Consider the following 22854-nt stretch of genomic DNA (forward strand, 5'->3'; position numbering starts at 1 on the left):
GCTGCCACCAGTTTACTGATGTCTTGGTACAGCTTTGTGTCTTCTGGAGGAAGTCTCTCTTGTAGCCAGATGTAGCCAGATCAGGGATGCTTGATTAAAGAAGGAGGCTGAAGTAACTGTCCTGATGGCCCAGGCTGCCGCTTGGTGAGTCTTGTGGAAGGCAAGCTCTGCTTTCCAGTCCTCCATCCACAGGCCATCCACAATGTCACTGGACAGGATAGTGGAGAAGGTCAAGCTGGCCACTGGCACATCTACTGACAGTAACTGAAGCAAGTCTTGAAGATTTGGAGCGGAGCAATATAATTTTTTATCGTGGCCATTAGGTGCCACTAGGGAGCCTGGTTGGCTCCATGGCCATTGAACCATCTCAGTGAAAAGTTGTGGACAAGGAATAAATTCTTGCTCTGCCTTGGGAACTGTGAACAGGGTGTCATGCGAATGAGAGGCCCCCTGTTGATCAGGCTGGCCTTCTGATCCAGGCAATTGAGTTGTTACAATGGCCTTATGCAATAAGGACTTAAAGCGAGAGGGCCAGAAGAGACCTGGAAATGCCGATTTGTCAGGCAACATGCCTTCGTCATTGGAAAATTCCATGTCCTTGCGATCATCATTATCTAGCAAGGAGTCCTCACTATGGACAGAATCCTGTTGATAAGAGTCATTGGGATTGAAGACGCCCAATGGCTGGGCGAGTGAATGAGAAGCCGATGGCAGGGAAGAAAAGGAAACGCCTTGGTGGTGTCCAGATGTCAGAATCTTGGAAATTGTCTCCAAAACTAAGATCTGAATGTCACAAGCCAGTGCTAGGTGCAATCCTTCCCTAGCACGGAGCCCCACGGCCGTGGGGGTAAATGTCGCCTCCGGGGCAGATCGTAGCGCCAGTGGTTGAACGGAAGCTTGAAGCCCAGGTCGTGTACACAGGAAAGCCTGATCAGTGTGAGATCCCCCACTTTTCAATGGATAAACGATAACAGCCCTGGAAGGTGCATCCAGGGAACCTGTAGATAGAGGCCGAGGGTCGACATTGGCATCTGGAGCCGGCGTGGAAAGCGAAGAGGGCCCGTGATGATCAGAAATATGGGACTTCTGTTGAGCCAAGGAAAATTGCCTTTCTAAGGCCCAATGTCATCTATCGGCATCCTTGGCAGCAGCTAACAGAGCCCTGGGAAGATGGATGCTTGGCGACACCAGAAGCGTGCCTGGTGCCCTTTTTGGTCCCTGTGCATGCAGACTTGCTTTTGAACCTTATATGCCTGCTTGAGGTCTGAAGAAAATTCAGAGTCCGCCATAGTGCAGGCTGAGTGTGCTCAGATGCCTTCTAAAGTTGAGCTGTTTACCTTCTCCCCTCTGTGTTATTTTTAAATGGGGGTGGGGGGCGTGAGTCAGCAAATAGGACAAGCCCCCAGTGTAGCCCCCAACTTGCCCCAGCACAAGACTTGGAAGAGAACTCTGGCGCTAACAGCAAAGCATCCCTAGAGCACTCAGAGGAGCCGAAGTACAAGTGACAGGCAGCAATGTAAAGGCTCTGTCAGATGTCAGTCACCTGGATGGCGCAGGAGTAGAAACTTACCCCAGGCGCAGCTTCGCTAGTTGCCCCCAATGACAGCACAGGAACCCGGCGGCTCCTCCATGTCTCTGCGGCTCGAAATGTGCCAATTATCCCGGCATGAGAGTGAAAGTGTTCCTCAGCACCTCCGCGGCAGACCATTAGCAATCAAAATGGCTCTAGGGCAGGAAACAGCCCTCCAGCACCTCCACGGTCCCAATGAGCCAAAAAGCGCGCAAACACTCAACAGTGTCCCTAGCACAGCAAAGCAAGTCAATTTAACAGAGTGTGCCATGGCGCCCCGGGCAGTGACTCCAAAGCCACCTGATAGTCCGTGGAGCTGAAGGGGGGTGGCGGCGGTTGTGCCGGCAAGCCGGGGAACCAGCGTGCACACCGGCGGCAATTTTGAGCAAACTGAGATGACCAAGCAGGGACAGACCTCTGTGACTCTGCCACAAGGATCCTGGGCGGTGGTAGCCAGCCTGGAGCCTCAGGAATGACTTACCCACCAGCAGCAGTGGAGGAGGGGAAGATTGCACGCTCCAGCCTCCTCAATCCACAAGATGGTGCCGCTCCAGCGACAGATAAAATGAGAACAAATTGGAGGTTGAAGAATCCAAAACGTGGGCAATTCGTTAGAAGTATTGCAAAGGAAACCAAAAGACAGTCTCTGTAGCCTGACTGAGGGAATAAAACTGAGCTTCAGCCAGGCAGGGGAGGTGGAGTCAAAAAGATTTAAAGATATATTCACTCAGTCTCTGGCTAACAGACTAAGAATAACCCACACTTTTGTATTCTCCAAGCAGCGCGCTGGACAAAATGAAGAAGCTAAAGTGCTCTGGAACTTTAAACTTCAAACAGGCAGGCATTAATTGTTATATGCCACATAATATATCAGAGTTAACAACTGTTGATAAGAAAGACAAAAAAGTCTGGATTGTGGACATAGCAGTACCTGGAGACATCAGAATAGAAGATAAGGAATTGGAGAAGAAAGCAAAATACAAAGACCTGCAAATAGAAATAGAATGACTATGACAAAAGAAAGCCAAGGTAGTGCCAATAGTAATGGACACCTTGGGGGCAAACCCAAAACAACTTGAATACCATTTGAACACCATCAGCATTGATAAATGCACCATCAGTCAATTGAATAAGGCAGCTTTATTTGTAACAGCTTACATCCTGTCTTGATATCTCTAACACTATCAAACATCCACATCTGCCTATACCAGGTCTTTGAAAAGGACTAGGTTGGCAGACAAAAGTGCCAAATCCAGTCTGAACATCTGGCTGACTAAGCAGCAAACCATAATAATAATAAACCCAGACATTGTGCTTTATTCAACAAATTATAATCTATTATTACTTAGTCACCAATAAGAGAGAAAATCTTTGAAAAACCTGCCTGCACTATAATTTTTTCAGTGTCAGCAAAATAAATTTGTTCGAGAGGAAAATGAATTGAAGTCAGTTAGGACAGTTAAGGCATTTTGTTCTAATTTCCAGACAAATATTTGGATTACTTTGCAACACTGAAAAAATGCCACTTAAGAGTTGACTATGATTGGAGTAGCATATAAATCCAGCAAATAAAAAGCAAACTGTTCCAAATATGGCAATTTCCCTCTCTTAGCCACTATCCTGTCCTCCTGGGAATATTTTAAGTAGATTCTTTTAGCATCTTTATCCTGTTCAAAGTTACTTGCATTTATAGTCTATAAGGCTACCATGTACTAAACCTTTTTTATAATCGATAGCTCTTTTGCTCTTTGGGGAATGAGTTGCTTTTTTCCATTCGCCCTACAGTTGACTTCACTATGGTCCTTTTTAATAGAAACAGCAGCTAAAGCTGCTTTTAAATTTTATTCATCAAAGGGGGTGGGAGTGAGGGCTGAGATGGCTCATGAAATTCCTTTAAACATGCTTTAATCTAGCTGGAATGCCAGAAATTGCTTCCAGATGTGCTCCATGCAAAAGTCAATCATAGCTATTTATACTGACACTCTGCAGTCCAAACAATCTCAATTGAAACACCATGTCTCCACTACAATAAAGTCATAAATGTCAGTTTTGTTGAATCTGGAAAGGTGTTGAAGAGTTCATGCTCATAAACTTTCCTGGCTGCTTGTTACCTCTAGAATAATTAAAGGAAACGAAACAGCCAAGATGTTTTCATACCCAAAGGCAGTACTTGTTGAGCTATTGTTAAAGAGTCCCTGATAATCTCAAGCCCCAAGTTCCCATCAATTACAAGATGAAATTCACTTAATAAACTACAAAAATGTATCAGGCACAAAACCAAAAACAGCTAAAGTGGTTGTTGGCAAAGTTTCCATGTCTCCTGCACTAAATACACACATAGTACACCTGGGATTAAAATTAACTTCAGTATACTAAAGCAACAGATGCTCACCATATTATTCCCTGCATTTAAAAAGCTTTACGATTGGAAGAGGAGAGTTAGGAAACACGCTTCACTTCTCCTGTCCCACAATGGTTTTCTGGAAACCCAAGATGTTTATGTACGTCAGAAAAACATAGAATTTTAATACTTAGAAAAATCATTAAATATTAAACGCCATTCCAAATATCATAAGCTTCAAATATATTAAAAATTGCTTTCAGGTACCAAGCTAGGAATCTTGGCTTAATTAAACAGGAGAAAGTCAGCACCAATCATAGCATAAAAACCTTCATCTCTATAATATTCCATTCCTTCTGTGGACAAGAAAATAAACAAGGGGGGAGGGGGCTTTCTGTTAATTCAGATGAGTTCCCCAGGTTAAATGTAGCCAAATAAGTAAAATTAGGAAATTGGATATATGCCAAAGCTCATTTATGAATCTTATTATATGCACTTAAAAGCAACTGTGGATTCAGGCACTATAATAAAAAGCTATCCATTTTTGAATATTCTTTGACATAAGGGAAGGAATAAATTGCAATGTATTTCATTTGTTATTAAAATAGTATTCTTTGCTTAACATAGTATCACCAACCCACTGCTATCCATGGAAAATAATCAAATTGTTTTGAAAATCTCACTTTGCTTTTGAGTTTCCTAGTTCCAAAAACAAAGGATTGTATGCCACTATTTTAAGTAAAAGAATTGTTTCCAAGAGCTACATAAATAAGGTGACCAGATGTCCCGCTTTTGGCGGGACAGTCCCGCTTTTGAACAATTTGTCCCGCATCCCGCGGCGTTTTTAAAAAGTCCCGATTTTTTGAAAGAATGCATGGCGCAGTGGTGGGTTGCTCCCGGCTGCCTCCTGAGTCCCAGCTGATGGCTAGAGGGAAAAAAACCTGTTTAAACTCTTGCCGCGGGGCTGATCAGTGTTAAAAGAAAACAAATGAGTAGATCGATGCCTGCTAAAATAGAAAAAACAGCCCCTTAAAGCTTCAGCATAGGTTAATTAGCACAAGTTGATTAAATCGGCTTCCCGACTCTCAGCTGATTTGCTCTCAGCTGTTTTGCTCAGGGCTCTGTAGTTGCTAGCTGCAGAGTGCTGGAGATTTTTTCCCCCTAACTATGCTTTAAAAGCAAAACTGAAAGTAAGCAAGGTCTTTGCTGCAACGTGGCAAAATGAGGCAGAGAGAGATTTCTTTTTCTTTTTCCTCACCAAAAAAGGTAGGTGCAAAACTGTAAACAATGGGAAATTTAGGGCAAAAGAGGAGAGTTCAAGATTTTAAAACACAAAAGAAAAAAAGCTCTATTTAACTAGGGAATTGTAATAATTGAAATACTATTAATTGTATATTATGTTGAAAGCAGAAATGGTTAAGTTGTGATTTGGAGGAATATATGGGGGAAATTATTTGGTTTATTACTATTGGTAAATATAATTAATTGATTTGTAAGAAATTGGATTGCATGGAAATAATTGGAATATTCATGTTCATATTGATTAATATACAAAAAAGATAGTTATATAACTAACTGATTTATATTAAAATGTTGAATTTGTATTAAACAACTGTATTACATAATTACATAATTAACCAATGTGAGGATGGATATAAAAATAGATGACAATGGGAAGGGGTATAATATAGAATAGAAGGGAAAAATTGAATTTGATTAAGATTAGAGATGAAGATGAAGGGTAAAATTGGTAATATTTTTAAAAAAATAGATGAGGAATAAATATGGCAAAAAGGAAATATAGAAATTGTAAATTTAATTGAAATGACTAAACACTGTTTAAATTTGTGAACCAGCCCAATATTCTGTTCAAAGAAAATACATTGTATGTTTGTATGTGTGTTTCTAATTATTGCTATTTATTCATATTTGTTCTCTTTTATTCTTTAAAGTTTAACAATTCATTCTTTATCTTAATATCTTTAAATTTGTTTGGGGTTGGCTTTCTTCCCTTTCATCTTTTTTTTTTTTGTACAGCAATCTTTCTCCTCAAACCTACCACCTCTCTCTTTTCTTTCCGTCTTACTTTCTCTCCCCCCCCCTCTTCTTCTCCCCCCTACTTCCTCTTCCTTTCTCCTTCTCCTCCTCTCTTCCTCCCTCTCTTACCCTCACTCCTACTCTAATTTCCCTTCCTTTCCTTCCTCCCTTCTCTTCCTTCCCTCTCTCTCCTTCCTTCTTCCATCTCTCTTCTCCTTCCTTCATCCCTCTCTATTGCTGTATCCTTTTGGACTACTCAGAGGGCTGAAAAAATTATTTTTGACTGGTCTGGTCCTCACACTTTTGACCAGTCCTCAAACTTACGACTGTCCTCACATTTTACATTTTTGCTCTATCTTGTCATCATGGTGAAGAGAAGCAGTTGTGAAATGAGTGACATGGTTGTTAAGAATGTTGCACGGGCATAAATGTGAGGATGGTCATAAGTGTGAGGACCAGTCAAAAGTGCGAGGACCTGTCAGAAATGACTTTTTTCTATACACATGGCCATGGCCACCCAGTCACATGACCAGCTAGCCACGCCCACCCAGTCACATGACCTCCAAGGCACGCCCACAAAATGGTGGATGTCCCACTTTACCAATGTTAAAATCTGGTCACCTTATACATAAACTAATAATTGAATGGTAGAGTAAACTTCATAGAATTCTTTAAATGAACTGCAATCAAATGGATCTGTCCATCTATGTTATTTTCAGATATGGAAGCCACAATTTTTTATTGTTACATAATATCAAGTGTTGAATCCTTTCAGGGCAGAGTTTAGGTTAGATGAGATTGTCAAATTAGCGGGGAGGAATATTATAAAAAATACCAAAAAGTTTGTCTCTAGTAGAAATAATATCACTGTGATATTCTTAGAAGTCTAGGTTACTCATTCAAACAGGGCTACAACTGTCGAGCAAGGAGACACTGGTAGAAAACCAATACTACTTTCATGTAGCAGTTTTAATTTAAAACAGATTTTAAGATTTTTCTCATTTGTTCTGTTTGGTCATTTCTCCAAATTCCAGTTCAACTGAATCAGACATGACATAACCACAAAAATATGTAAAGGAATATTATTCCTCCTCCATGAGACAACAAAAATATAAATTGAGCGCATGCAAAAATAATCACTATCTGATGATAGCCAGTTAAAATATTAATAGGATGGTAAGGTTAAGTTCATAAACAAATATATATTTCCTTTGAACCACCATCCAATTTTTGGTTTTGTTCCAAAATAAAGAAATTTGCAATGAAAACAGAAATTTATATCTTAACAATTAAGATACAGAGCAGAGCAATAGGAGAGAAGAAAAACACTTTTCTATTACCATTGTTAAATGACCAGCAGGGCCGGATTTTCCTATAGGCTAACTAGGCTTCAGCCTAGGGCCTCAAGATCAAGAGGGGCCTATACAGTGGTGGGATTCTGGGGGTTCTAGGGGGTTCGGCCGAACCCTTTGTTAAATTGCTGGCTCGCCCACCCCTCGCCTCCCACCCGCGCGGCGCCAGCCTACCGTAGCCAGGGGTAGGCAATTGTGGCTCTTTTACAACCTGTGGCCTTCAACTTCCAGAATTCCTGAGACAGCTTGAGTTCCCTAGCCTGAGTTCCGCTGCCTGGGATGCACGTGGGCTGCCACGTGGTTCCCCACCGGCTCCGGACGCAAGAGAGCAGGATGGAGAAAGCAGCTTCCACGCCTTCACTCACCCTCACTCTCTGCTCTGTTGGATTGCCAGCCGTTTGCTTACCCTGCCCACTCCCCATCTATTGCTGCCTCCGATGGCTAGAGGAAAAAAAAACGTCAAATTCTTGCCACGGGGCTTCAAAGGGCCGCCCTAGAGCCAGTGGTGCAGCCGAACCCTTTGTTAAATTGCTGGCTTGCCCCGCCCCTCCGCACCACTATTTATTGCCAATAAATAGTGGTGGGCGAGGGGCGGGGGAGCCAGCAATTTAACAAAGGGTTTGGTGTTTTGTTTGTAATTTTATTGGCCCACGGAGCTTCAGCATAGGCTAATTGGCCTCCCGGCTCTCAGCTGATTTGTCTTAGCTGTTTTGCTCATGACTCTTCTGCTTCCTTGCAAAGAGTCCTGGAGCAGATTTTTTTTCCCCTAGCTATGCTGAGAAACGAAACTGAAACTGCTTTGCTGTTGCTGCAAGGTTGGAAAATTAGGCAGACAGAATTCTTTTCTTTTTCCTCACCAAAAAAGGTAGGTGCAAACAATGGGAAATTTAGGGAAAAAGTGGAGAGAAAAAAAGCTCTATTTAACTAGGGAATTGTAATAATTGAGATACTATTAATTGTATATTTCTGAAAGCAGAAATGGTTAAGTTGTGGTTTGGAGGAATATATGGGGGAAATTATTTGGTTTATTATTATTGGTAAATATAATTAATTGATTTGTAAGAAATTGGATTGCATGGAAATAATTGGAATATTCATGTTCATATTGATTAATATACAAAAAAGGTAGTTATATAACTAATTGATTTATATTAAAATGTTGAATTTATATTAAACAACTGTAATATTACATAATTAACCAATGTGAGGATGGATATAAAAATAGATGACAATGGGAAGGGGTATAATATAGAATAGAAGGGAAAAATTGAATTTGATTAAGATTAGAGATGAGGATGAAGGGTAATATTGGTTTTTTACAAAAATAGATGAGGAATAAATATGGCAAAAAGGAAATATAGAAATTGTAAATTTAATTGAAATGACTAAACACTGTTTAAATTTGTGAACCGCCCAAATACTCTGTTCAAAGAAAATACATTGTATGTTTGTATGTGTGTTTCTAATTATTGTTATTTATTCATATTTGTTCTCTTTTATTCTTTAAAGTTTAACAATTCATTCTTTATCTTAATATCTTTATATTTGTTTGGGGTTGGCTTTCTTCCCTTTCATCTTTTTTATTGTACAGCAATCTTTCTCCTCAAACCTACCACCTCTCTCTTTTCTTTCCTTCTTACTTTCTCTTCCTCCCCCTCTTCTTCTCCTCCCTACTTCCTCTTCCTTTCTCCTTCTCCTCCTCTCTTCCTCCCTCTCTTACCCTCACTCCTACTCTAATTTCCCTTAAGCTTAAATATTAAATATTTAAAAAATCATATAAAAGTCACATTTTTTCATAATAAAAGTACAAGTCAATCTGCAATGCTTCTACAATTTTGGTTATTAATTAACAGAATTAAAAACTGGACATTCTGAGACATTGTTTTTTACCTAACATCAAACAACAGGTTCAGCCAAGTTTTAAAAGTACAAGTCCATTGATGAATTATTTGCTTCTCAGTCTTTTTCCAATAACCATATGCTTCTACAACAAACTATAATATCATACTTAAATTGGTCAAAAGATTTTTTCACTCTGTTTTTCATATGTTCAACTGATGCACATTATTCAGTTTTAAAGAGAAACATCTGATGAATTATGTGGATGAAGCCAAAGCACAGCTATTAGATACATTACATCATCTGTAAAAATGTTCTGAGTAAAACTAACGCTCCAGGGGAAACCTGACCTTTAAGAGACTTTCCTATATTACATCTAAATTAACGTCAGTGACAGCCACTTCCATCTAAACTAGCATGAGTCTTTATTCTATCTAAGAATCTATTCTTCCCCTTCACTTATGAGTGCAAACATACATACATGTAAATGAATGTGTGTTGTGCTTGGCTTATAGGGTTAAGCAGCAACAGTGTGAGCTGAAACACAAGGGAGATCTATTCTGTGGTCTGTCTATGACTATATAGCTTAAAGAATGGGTAACTGAAGAATGGGTGGATGATATTTATGACAGAATCATTAAACCAGTGGGTGAAAAATACATTTTCTAAACATTTTATTTTAGCCATTTTCTACATAAAAATATTTTCAAAACATATTAATTTCAAATTTCCCCCCACGGAGAGGGTTCGCAATTTAGGCATCCTCTTGGACTCACGGCTGTCTTTAGAAGAACACTTGACAGCTGTGGCCGGGAGGTCTTTTTATCAGGTTCGCCTGATTCGCCAGTTGCGTCCCTTTCTGGATCGGGACTCGTTAAATACGGTCACTCATGCCCTCGTCACTTCACGCCTGGACTACTATAATGCTCTCTACATGGGGCTCCCCTTGAGGAGCACCCAGAGGCTCCAGCTGGTCCAGAATGCGGCCGCGCGGGTAGTTATGGGAGCAGCATGGCGCTCCCATCTGGCTCCCCTCCTGTGCGAGCTGCACTGGCTCTCTGTGGTCTTCCGGGTGCGCTTCAAGGTCTTAGTTACCACCTTTAGAGCGCTCCATGGCTTAGGACCGGGATACTTACGAGACCGCCTTCTGCCACCAATAGCCTCTCACCGACCAGTACGCTCCCATAGAGAGGGGCTTCTCAGGGTGCCGTCAGCCAAACAGTGTCGACTGGAGGCCCCCAGGGGGAGAGCCTTTTCTGTGAGGGCACCTACCATCTGGAATGAGCTCCCCCCAGAGATACAGAAGATTCCAGATCTGCGCACTTTCCGCCGTGCCCTCAAAACATTCCTGTTTCAGCAGGCCGGCCTGGCCTAACTTTCCCTTTATATTGCTTTTGATTTTATTTTAAACTGGGATGTCTTGAATTATCTAGGACCAGAGTGTTTAGTATATTTTAATTGGTTTTTTTAAACGTTTGTATTACATGTATTTTTATCGTTCACTGTTCACCGCCCTGAGTCCCTCAGGAATAGGGCGGTATATAAATTTAATAAATAAATAAATAAATAAATATTTCTATTCCGTCCATAACTGTGTACAATACTTTAAAACAGAAGTAAAAACAAAACAAGACATGAATAACTTAGCAAGCAACATTTAAGGATGGAAAAGAAACAATCAACATTCCAGAATATGAAACTTGCCAAGTGTCAGAATGATAGTCATCAAATGAAAATACTTTCATAGACATAACATTACAATATACAACAGTCAAAAAATTGTCTTCCATATTTAGGTTGAATTTGTGAAAGTTATGCCCAACCATTATACAATATATGCCTGCGTGTTTATTTACAGTAATAAGTTTTTCTAAGGATTAGTAGGATTATATGAAAAATCATATTTACTTTTTCTGCTATCAAAAAAAAATGGCCGTGTTACAAAATTATATATGGCCAAAGTTTAACTTTTCTAATACAGTTTCCCTTCCTTGAATTACAAGTTAAAAACTATTGAATTTGAAGGAAATATCAAAACAATATGCAACAGGAAAAAAATGGGACATGGGACATGTTATTTAAAAGAAAAAGGAAAAAACCAAACTTGATTTTATTTAAACTATCCTTATAAACTATCTGGATCTAGATATTATATTAGAATATCATCTTCTTTAATCACCTTCAGTAGTATCAAGACAGATATAAATAGAAGATGATAAAATTGAATACGATGGCTTGCAATAATTTTAATAACAAATAAAACATTAGTTATTATTAGTACAAACAGAACTAACAAAATGCAAAACAACTGCACTGGGCAATTAATCATGACTCAATTTACCCAAATAATCTTCTGAAATAAAATCATCTTAATTTCCTGTCAAAAATCTAGTGATCATAGAGCAAGATGAAGTACTACCGTATTTCCCCCAAAATAAGACCCTGTCTTATTTTCTTCTGGGCCCCAAAATAAGCACCAGGTCTTATTTTCGGAAGATGTCTTACCTGCTTACCCTTTGAATTACCGCACCCAGACCTCCCCAGCCCTAACACCTATCACACTATTGTTCAACTTCTTCTGTAGTCACTTGTGGCCAAATGCCACATGGCATATTGCCCCAGTGCTGCTGCTAGCGACAGGACGCCACATGGCTCCTTATCTTTGGACTGCCAAGCAGCCAGGCTTTCCATGCCCCGACACCTGTTGCATCATTGCTCAACTTCTTCTGCAGCCACTTGCAGGAGACCACATGGCATATTGCGCCAGTGCCGCCGCTCACACCAGAAGGCCGTGTGGCACATCATGCTGGTGCCACTGCTTTCAGCAGAAGGCCACATGGCAAGTCGTGCCGGTGCTGCCACTTGTGGAAGTAGGCTGCATGGAGTGTTGTGTCACTGAGCACGAGAGCAGCAGTACCAGCACACTGTGCCATGTGGCCTCCTGCAGCAAGTGACTGCACTGGTGTAACACGCCACGTGGCATCGTACCACAAGTGGCAGCACCGGCACGATGTGCCACATGGTACCTAGCCTCAAACAACACACTGGCGCAATACGCCACATGGTGTCTGACCATGAGCAGCCGCAGGAGTTGGGCAGCAGCGCAACAGGTATTGGGGCATGGAGGGCCTGGCTGTGGTAGTACTAAAGTAAGTGGGTATGGGGCACGTGGGGCAGCTCTATCCCCCACCCCACCCTAGTTTGATTTTTATGCATGTGCTTCATCCTACCTCGTACCAGACAGTGGGATGGAGTGGGCAGGGTCATAATTAGGGCTTATTTTTCATGTAGGGCTTATATTAGGCTCACATAAAAATCAAGCAAGGTCTTATTTTAGGGACAGGTCTTGTTTTCAGGGAAACACAGTATCACAAAAGTTACTATGTATGTTCCCAAAAAAATTACATTGATGATGTGACATTATATAAGGGATCCATTACTAGATTTCCATGATAGTTTATGGAATAGAGCTGCTGTTTTTGAGTCAAAATTTCAATCATCTGAACAGTTAGGACTGGATGATACTTACCCCTCTGGATCTTGAATAAGTTATCTCTTATGTGCTAAATTCTTACACTATCTTAGAAATATATCTTCTGTTTTGAGTCCCTGGTGTAACTTTTGACCTGTCTTGCAACTAATTGTGAGTTCAAACTTAGGTTTAAGTATAATTATTGCTTACTGAATTAAGGTATTTGTACAACACTGTAAAGCAAAAGCAAATAAAATCAGAAAGGTAGTTTGCTCTAGTGGTTAAGGCACCAGAACACAAATTTAGAAACAGTGAATTCTAGTCCTGCCTTAGCCATGAAAGCCAGCTAGGTGACCTTGGGCCGGTCATTCTCTCATCCCAACTCACATCATAGGGTTATTGTGTTGGGAAAATAGTGGTCTGTTGTTTTGAGTTGTTTATGATGATGATGATAGGATATAAACCATCATCATCATCATTTTAGCCATTGTCTATCCACTGCAGAATGAAGGCCTTCCAACCAATCCTAAGTTTTCTTTCACCAATTGGGCCCGCAATACTCGCTGATGTCATCAATTCATCTTGTTTTAGGTCTCTTTCATGGATGCTTTTTATCAAGTGGGATCCATTCTATGACAGCCTTGGTCCACCTGCTATGTCAGTGAAACATGGACACTTAACCTCACAATCAATACAAAATCTACAGGTGGTGCAAAGAACCACAGAAAGATACACGGCATTACAAGACAAGATAGAAAGACCTACACATGGATTAGAGAACAAACAGAAGTATACCATATCAGTAGAGAGTAAAAGAATTGAAATGGAAATGGGCTAGTCACATAGCAAGAATTGATGGCATGATATAAATAAAATGAAATAAATAAATAAAATGAAAACATAAATTAGTATGGTGTGTAAACATAAACCCACGGTATTCTGATGTCCTGGCCTTCTACTGACAAAATTAAAAATAAATTAAAATCTTTGAATAGCTCTTCCTCAGTTCCCTTCATCCATACATTTCAATAGCTGACAGTATGAAACATTTCAGGCTATGCTCCCTATGCTCCCTATAATTGATATAGATTCCACAAGAGGAAAATGTAAGAGCTATTATAAAGATATAAACTTACATTATTAATGCACAGAAATATGAAATCCCTGTATCCTTGTATATTATCCCCATAATCTCTGAACTATTCTTGAAGTTTAATTTTTCATATTCCCTCCCTTTCCTATATATCTCAATCTGAGAGTGTGATAGGGACACACTGCACAAATGATATAATATGTATCACAGCAATTTCCTGCACTAGAGTATTGCTTCTCATATTGTACAGATCACTCTGATTAACCGGGACTCCCCTGGTGACTCCTACTGACTTGGTAAGGTCACAGAGCTTATGCTGCAATTTCCCTTTGCTTTTTTAGAAGTATTTATCAGTACAATTTTGGACAGATACTGTTCCATTTCTAAGTTGATCTCTTAGCCAGCATAACAACATAGCGGCATCTGGTGGGATTATCTAGACATAGTACAGCTAAAAATGGAACAAAATTTTGTTTGAATTGGGAGAAGAGTGGGCCATTATTTTTAACTGTGATAAAAAGTAAATAGATAAGTTCATCTAAAAGACACACTTATCAGAAAATCTAATCTATAAATTTTTAGATCTAAAATCTAAAAAATAAGACATTGAAATTCCAAGAAGGATGAACACTACTTATTCTTCTAGCTTTCTTCTACAGCTGCACAATTTTTCCTACATATCATTATTTAAATATTTGTGTGTCGTCCCCGCCCATTTTGCAACTGTAGACATTTACCAACATCTAAAATTCAATCTAAAAAGTAGATATACTGCAATCAAGCAATGCAGAAAAGAACAAAAGAATTCGTTCTTTCAACAAGGAGAAGACTAGATTCAAGTACAATGCAAGAGATTATATTTCAGAAGAAGCAGAGATAGCTATTGATATTAACCATGTTTTGTGGTAAACTTGTATAAATGCCTTTGATGTGGACCACCTTGTGCAACTGTTTATTGAACTATGAAGATTCTTACAAAAAGAACAAATATACCCCCAAGCGCATGTATGTATCTTCTGTCACTACTGAAATGGCTCAAAGCCAAAGAGAACATTTCAATAATTCAATTTAATCCTATTTGCTTCTTTATCATTAGATCTTTTCTAGAAGCATTTCCTTTAAAATTATTATTTATATATTATACATTGCCCTTATAGTTTTTGTTTTATTAATTTCCAATCATGATATTATTGGATATTGGTTTTAATTGATGGTTGTATGTTTTTCACATAGATTTAATGAAAACAACAGTATAAATGCAACCAAAAAGAATTCTTCAAGGACTGTCTTATAAACCAGACTTTACTGATTGTCAATTATTTCAGAGAAGACAATTCATTCATTTTTGCATTGAATTATTTTTCATTAGAGAGCTATTCTTAAAGACAAAATAAAACTCCATTACTCTATTTTATTGCTTCTAACAGGACAATGAGGTTAGGTAGCTGTGAATAATTAAAACTAGACAGATCTGGCAGTTAATGCAAATACCACAATAAGGAAAGGCTAAGACAAGAAGCTGAGCTTTAACATGATTTCAAGCTTATTCTAGATCATTGTGATGTATCATTTTAGCACAGATTTCCTGTATTTCAAGAAATCCTGCTCCTAAATGTTTCACAACCTTTCACTATTTCATCGCATATTTTACCTCTTCTTCTGGTTTCTACCCTTTAGCTATATTTAGCTAGTCCAGAGAGTAGCAAGTACCTGGGTCTGAAAACATAAAACTAAAAATTAATTTTAAAGTTGCTTAATGAAATACTTTAAATTTCATCAGTTGCCACGGAGCATGACTGCAAATAAATGGGGTCTCTGCTGTGCCTCTGTTTTCTTCAGCTCAGACACAGCCAGGACACCCAAGCTGCTGAGCAGCCATGATACCCCCTCCCAGCCAGCCAGCCTCTCCTGACCTACACCCTGTCTGGCCAGCCAGTTAGCACAAAGCCTCACTATTCATCTCCTCGCTCAAGTGGGTAACCAGTTCGCCAAACTCAACAATATCGGTTCTGCCGAACCAGTGCAAACCGGCTGAATCCCACCACTGACTTATTTTCATCTGGGTCATCTTAATTCAAAACTGAGTACAATTCCTTCTACTTTGTTTTCTGGGTTTTTTTTTATTAGAACTATCTCCTTCATTAAGTCTTTAAGTAACAATTGAATGACCACTTTCATTACAGCTGTTTAAGAGGCGTTCAACACCCTGTCTCAGTTTTTTATTTGCCTGAATACCATTCAAATTGGTTCTAGGGCATTTTATTTCTTGCTTGTTTCCGGCTTTCTGCCATTAAAGCTATAAAACAATAATAGATCACCTAATTTATACAGTTTACTCTTTTTTCACCTATTAGTTCAAGAAGCATATTTTGACTTCTGCTAAATTTAATTCATAGTACAAACAATTATTTCTGCAAGTTACCTATCATCAATTTCTGTGTATGCTATACAAATTGAATACATCATAGTTTTTCTAAATCTGGGTCTGTTCAGGCAAACTGATCTATGTAAACTATATTCACAAATAGTAATTCTACAAAGTAAATGAATGTATTATTGATAAATCACAAAGTTTAAACTTTAGTATAAATATAATTCATAGCAATAAACAATAAGCATTAATTTTCTATTCAATAAATATACTGTATGAATATATAATAGTTGCATTTTTTCTGTTGGTTTCCTCTATTGATATCAAATATAGGCACTTTCATATTAATCCACAAAGCTGATACACAGACATAATATGTGTCTAAATTATAAAAATCTCATATGTAAACACCCCAATCAGAAAAGGAACTTCTTATATTGCATAAAGGCATATGCTAACTGTTTAGTATTGGCTTAGTATGACAACAAGCTTTTTAAATGTTCAAAAGAGAAACAAATTTGATGAAATGCAAACAAATTTGATGAAAAGCAGATAAATAAAAATTATTTTTAATAATAAATTTATTAGATATCTAACATCAGAGTTAGCTGCTTCTTTGCTCATTTTTTCACAATGAGGTATTGCAGATTTTCTAATCTGCAATACCTCATTTCTATAAAGTACAAGACTTAGTAAATTCCAATAATTAGTGAATAAATTGTTTACTTAATGTTTTTAAAGTATTTCAGAATATAAATCTCCTCAAAGCAACTGGTGAAATAGAGGAACATGACAGCATATTGCACATTAGAACCTAATCTATTGGGTTACCCAAACATTTATTCATCCAGTATCCTGTGTTACATTTGACATATTTATAAATGTGAATAAAAGGGCAACAGTCTGTCTCTACTGTTGGTCTCAAGCAGCTGATTATTTATGACATCTGTACTGTAGTGATTCTGAGGCATGTAACCGCCAAGAGAAGTATAAAGCAATAGTCCAATATTCATTAATTTATCCAGTCTCTATTTAAAACTATTTACACTAAGGGGTCTCCAATTGAGTATAATAAAAAATAGTTAAGTTAGTGATGATAAAATATTATGCCACAAATAAAAATTCATTAATACTGAACTCATGTAAAATACAATTTAAGGATGAAGAGAAGAGGCCAACTATGTTTTTCAGGAAATTCTTCAGGGAATGAGCTCCACGGTGCAATCCAACAGTGCCAGTACATGTAGTTCTTGATGTATGGCTTAGGACCAGAATTTCTATCAATAAGCAATGTGGTTATAAAGCACCACCATATTGCTTAGCAACAATTCCTATAATCCCAATTGCCATCATTAACTAAATCCCATGGTCATTAGGCAATACAACTTCCTACCAGATTCCCACAATCAATATCAGTGGAGAAACTAGCAAGCAGTTGCAAGTATCAGGACTTCAGGCAATAGCAATGGCAGTTAGGCTAATAAACCACTGTAAAGCACTGTGGCTTTACAGTCCTCTCTAAGCAGTTCACAGAGTCAGCATATTGCCCCCAACAATCTGGGTCCTCATTTTATCGACCTCAGAAGGATGGAAGGCTGAGTCAACTTTGAGCCAGTCAGACTCGAACTTCTGGCATTCGGCAGAATATGTCTGCAATACTGCATTCTAACAACTATGTCACCATGGCTTTCTAAGATAAGTGGTTGATGCTGGATAGAAAAGATAGTGAATGAGTGTGGGGAAGGGACAAGGAAGCTGCATGAGATGTATCATATAGGGTGGTGTGTGCCATACAAGTTGGGGAAAGGGTATAAGAAGTGTGGCACAGCATAGGAGAATACAAGGGACATGCAACAAGCATCAATAAGGGTGTGTAGAGATGCACAAGAGGCCAATGCTGCAATGCAGAGGGGCTGGGAGTGACTAGAGTTTATTTGCCAGAAGCTGTAACTTTCCCTACGGTCTTCCCAATGACTTTCTGGAGAAGATATTAGGGAAGGTTGTAAATGGCAATTACATGATCATAGGATGCTTGGTAACAAGTCGTAAGTGCAAATTGATTGTCAAGCATCCTGATTATGTTTATATGATAGTAGGAATACTGTGTCGACTGGAACTCTGAAGACCAATGCTAATCACCATTTATTCAATGTCATCATAACTTGAAATGGTTGTTGATTGAATGGTCATAAGTCAATCTTGTATATATAGACACATATATACGTGCATTAATTGCATTCACAGATGTGAACTAGACTAAAATTAGTTTATACAATTCTTTTCATTCAAAAATTGCTGAAGCAATTAACACACTTAAACGTCACTCTAGGTCAGTGAACTGGATAGGGGTTTGAAATGATCAAGCATTCTGGCATTAGGATTTCTTCATAAACGCTCCTTTTTGCCTAAAAACTCACAATATTTGTATTGTAACAAATATTTCATCATACTCTGCTTTTATAGGATTGTCCCAAAACAATTGAGGAGCAATTTAGCAGCAAACTTAGAACACTAACAACTGACATATTTCTAAACTTACTAATGAATAGTTATATTATGGAAAAAGAAAGACAGAAAGGTAAATAAACATGCAAATTATACATCAATACTTTAAAACGTGAGTATTATAAAATCATAGTTTCAAATATGCCACATAAATTATATGGCAAGAATACTGGCTAATAATATTTTATGACTGAAACCCTCTAATTCATCAGAAACTGCCCATTTCACCAGTAACAAACAAAGTAAATCTTGACTATACTTATGTCCATTTTGAAAATAAATAAAATAAAATAAATAAATTCCGTATATTATTTACTAGCATTTCAGCCATTAACAGGGAGGGGGGAGAATCTTTTACTGATTCATTAGAGAAAATTCGGCTGGAGGGAAACTAATTTAAATTGATTTATGTGATGGAAACTGAAAGACAACCTTCTCAAATTGGACAATGTGGCAGATGGTAATGGATTTATGCATATTTATGTAGCATGTATTTACTTGTCGACCCAGTTATCTATCTTCCTCCCAATCCACCCCTCCCATTTACAATAAACATGATGTTTTGACAAGCTGGTTTCCTTTTTCTAGCCTTTCATATTGCCGAACACAGAGAAAAGCATGGTTTACAAAGCTGTTTTAATAATTCTACACTTTAATTATAAAAATTTTTAGCTACTATGCTACCTTTATCTTGCTACAACATGTGCATTACTACTTGCATTTGGTAGTCCAGTTAAGTCATTGCTTTTTAAATAACCTTTTAAAATGTTGTCAACAACTATTTACAGGAAAGGTACATAGACCTTTTGGCTTAAGATCTATGTTTTGACTAGTACACTGGAGGTCACATAACAGTAAGGGAATCTGGAGGCCAACCCTGAACAACAACAATAATGACAACAAACTAATTAGTATTTAAATACTTAATTTAATATAAGTAACACATTTTTTATCATGTATTTAGTCATTTCACTTATGTCACATTAAATTTAAAATCTGATGACACCTTTAAAAGGTTCTATGTATCTGGTGGTGAAAAGTAAGTCCAATGGTATAAAGAACAATATTGCATAGAAATTTGGAATGTAAAATCTATGACTCAAGGCAAGCTTGATGTGGTCAGACATTAGTTGGCAAGAATAAATATTGACATTTTAGAAATCAGTGAACTAAAGTGCATGGGAAGGGGTGTTGGTCCTACCTGATACGCACCTTCTCGTTGGGTGGAGACAGCAGCCAGGAAACAGTGTTTTCACCTGTTCAGCTTGAAGGACTGAGACTGTTGCAAAATTAAGCTCCTCCCTTGTTGCTAGGGATCTCCAGCTTTTTATGAAGACGAACAACAGCCTCGACATCTTGGGAGAAAGAAAGAGAGGTTAAGAGAGGAGACCAGACAGTCCAAGGGTGGGGCTGGCTGCTGTCTCCACCCAACGAGAAGGTGCATATCAGATAGGACTAACATCCCTTCTCCATTGTGGGTGGAGACAGCAGCCAGGAATGGGACATACCAAAGCTTTGTGTCCTAACTATGGGCGGGTCCCAGTCTGGTCCTAAGTCTCTGCATGAGCCCCCATAGAATGAACCCGCTGCAGAACCCTGTGGCCAAATGCCGCCTCCGTCGAGGCAAACTGGTCCAGCTTATAGTGCCTCACAAAGGACGAAGAAGATGTCCAAGTCGCCACCCTGCAGATCTCGTTCAAGGATGCCTGCATGGCCCAGGCCGCCTAAGTAGCCGCATTGCATGTAGAATGCGCAGTCAGACGTGATGGTCGTGGCAAGGAACGCAGTTCGTACACCTTGGCGATCGTCTGCCGAATCCATCTACCAATTGTGGATGAAGAGATTTTGGAACCTAAAGACACTGGAATAAAAAAAACAAACAAGGACTCCGTCCTGCGGACGATAGCAGTCCTCTTGAGATAAATACAAAGAGCCCTCCGCACATCTAACATATGCCAGCGCCGTTCTAAAGGGTGAGTGGGATGCGGGCAAAAATTCGGGAGGACCAGGTCTTGTATGCGGTGGAATGTCATATTGATCTTTGGAATGAAGGAGGGGCCCAGACGAAGGACCACGCGGTCAGAATGAAAAATGCAAACATGCAGAAAGAGCGGCAATCTCTGAAATCCGCCTGCCGGAGGTAATTGCCACCAAAAAGGCGACCTTGCATGACAGCAGATGGAGGCTGGCCGTTCTTAAGGATCATACGGGGCTCCTGTAAGGGAGTTCAAAACAATGGTCAGATCCCAGGTGGGATATCTGTGAACCACGGGGGACATAAGTTAGTGGCTCCCCGCAGGAACCTATATATGAGTGGGTGTTGAGACAAGGAGGCAAGGGACATGGACAATTGAGGCCCGAAGGGCAGAAACCCCCATACGGTCACACCAATTACAAAATGCCCACCAAGTGGCCGAATAAATGCGGTCTGTGGACAGTCTTCGAGATGCTTGGAAGGTCCGGATGACCCTGGAGGGAATGTTGTCCCTACTCAAAGTGCAGCGCTCAAGTGCCAGGTGGTCAGTTGGAGCCACCGAAGGTCCGGGTGGAACAACACCCCCTGGCTGAGCAAGTCCACAGGTTGAGGGATCCTCCAGGGAGGGCCCACCGACAATGATTTGAGGTCAGCGAACCAAGACCATCGTGGCCAGTGTGGTGCTATAAGAATGACCTCCACCTGCTCCTCTAGTATTTTCTGTACCACTCATGGAATGAGTGGCAATGGGGGAAAGGCGTAAAGAAGCCCTTTTGGCCAATGACTGCGAAGAGAGTTCACTCCCTCTGCCTGAGGAGTTGGAAAGCGGATATAGAAGTGAGGGAGCTGAGCATTCTCCAGTGCAACGAAGAGATCCACCTCTGGAGGACCAAAAAGGCTCAAGAGGGTCTGGAAGATCGACGGATGAAGTCGCCACTCTGCGTGGTCGATAGTCTGGCGGCTGAGCCAGTCCGCTTGTACATTGGCTGTCCCCAAGATATGTTCCACCATCAGAGAACGCAGGTGGCACTCCACCCATAGACCCAGTCTCGAAGACTCTGACATCAGGCCCCTGGATCTGGTGCCCCCCTGGCGGTTTATGTGGGCCTTCGTAGACACATTATCGGTGAGTACCAACACATGTTGGTCCATCACCAGTCAGCTGAAGTGTCTGAGGGTCAAATAGACTGAACGCAGTTCTAGCCAATTGATGTTCCTACATTGACGTGGGCTGACCACAATCCCTGAGTGACCTGCATCTGAAGATGGTCCCCCCCAACAGAAAGAGTGGTGTCCATCGTTAAAACGAGATGGCAGAGCTCGTGGAAGAGCCCCCCTTTGGAAATGGCTGGAGACTTCCACCAGATTAGGGACCATCTGACACTGGGGGGAACCTGGACCCTGGCTTGAGAATTGCCTTTGCCCGCCTTCTGAAAGGGCAAGAGAAACCATTGAAGGTCCCTCGCATGAAGGCGAGCCCATGGGGTAATGTGGATGGCCGAAACCATCTTACCCAGTAAGGTAGACAGCAAGGCCAGGGGAACCTTACACTCTTTCTGAACTTTATCTACAAGTTCTTTTAGGCTAACCTGTCGCTCCTGTGAAAGACAGACTCTACCTTCTAGGGAATCTATTACTGCCTCCAAATGCAGAATATGTGTCGAAGGACCATTTGACTTTTTGCTATATTAATAGAAAAGCTGTGCTGTTGAAGACAACGTATAGTTACTTGGAGAGCCTCTAAGGAATGCTGTTCAGAAGAGGACTGAATTAAAATGTCATCCAAGTAATATTGGACCCGGACAGGAATGGCTTGAAGATGAGCCTCCAGGGCAGCTAGTACCTTAGTAAAGGCACAGGGAGCAGAAAACAATCCAAATAGCAAAGCATGGTACTGATAATGTGTACTGGCATAATAAAACCGCAGATATTTGCGATGTGGGGAAAAGATGGGGATATGTAAATAAGCCTCAGTGAGGTCAATAGAAGTGAGGAAGTCACCCCTCCTGATGCCAGCCAAGATAGATTGAAGAGACTACATTTTAAACCATTTATAAACTACATAATGGTTTAGTCTTTTAAGGTCCAGAATAGGTCTCCACCCACCCGAGGATTTGGGGACCAGAAAGAGCAGGGAATAAAACCCTTGGCCCACCTGATCCTCTGGTACTTGCTGGATGGCTCAAATGTCCAGTAGGTGTTTTACAGCCAAATCCATGAGGGCCTTTTTGTGCCCACTTTTAGAGATGGGGCAGCGAATAAAGAAACTCGGAGGGGTGGAGAGAAATTCAAGGGATAG

General features: G+C 39.9%; 1 protein-coding gene across 10 annotated transcripts in view; it reads right to left on the reverse strand.

Annotated features, from left to right (window-relative positions):
- The window catches only part of RARB (retinoic acid receptor beta), a 559406-nt gene that overhangs the window by 418916 nt on the left and 117636 nt on the right, over positions 1 to 22854 (reverse strand). For 3 of the 10 annotated variants that reach the window (XM_087892553.1, XM_087892556.1, XM_087892551.1), the window contains exon 2: positions 19793 to 19935. The exons of 6 other annotated variants lie outside the window; for them this stretch is intronic. The gene's annotated coding sequence lies outside the window, so the exon portion shown is untranslated. Of the gene's footprint in view, positions 1 to 19781; positions 19936 to 22854 lie in introns of all 10 variants that reach the window. One more of the 10 variants, XM_060685786.2, reaches the window with a different exon arrangement.

Source organism: Pantherophis guttatus, chromosome 4, assembly GCF_059756535.1.
Source record: "Pantherophis guttatus breed Tessera chromosome 4, ASM5975653v1, whole genome shotgun sequence".
NCBI lineage: Eukaryota > Metazoa > Chordata > Lepidosauria > Squamata > Colubridae > Pantherophis > Pantherophis guttatus.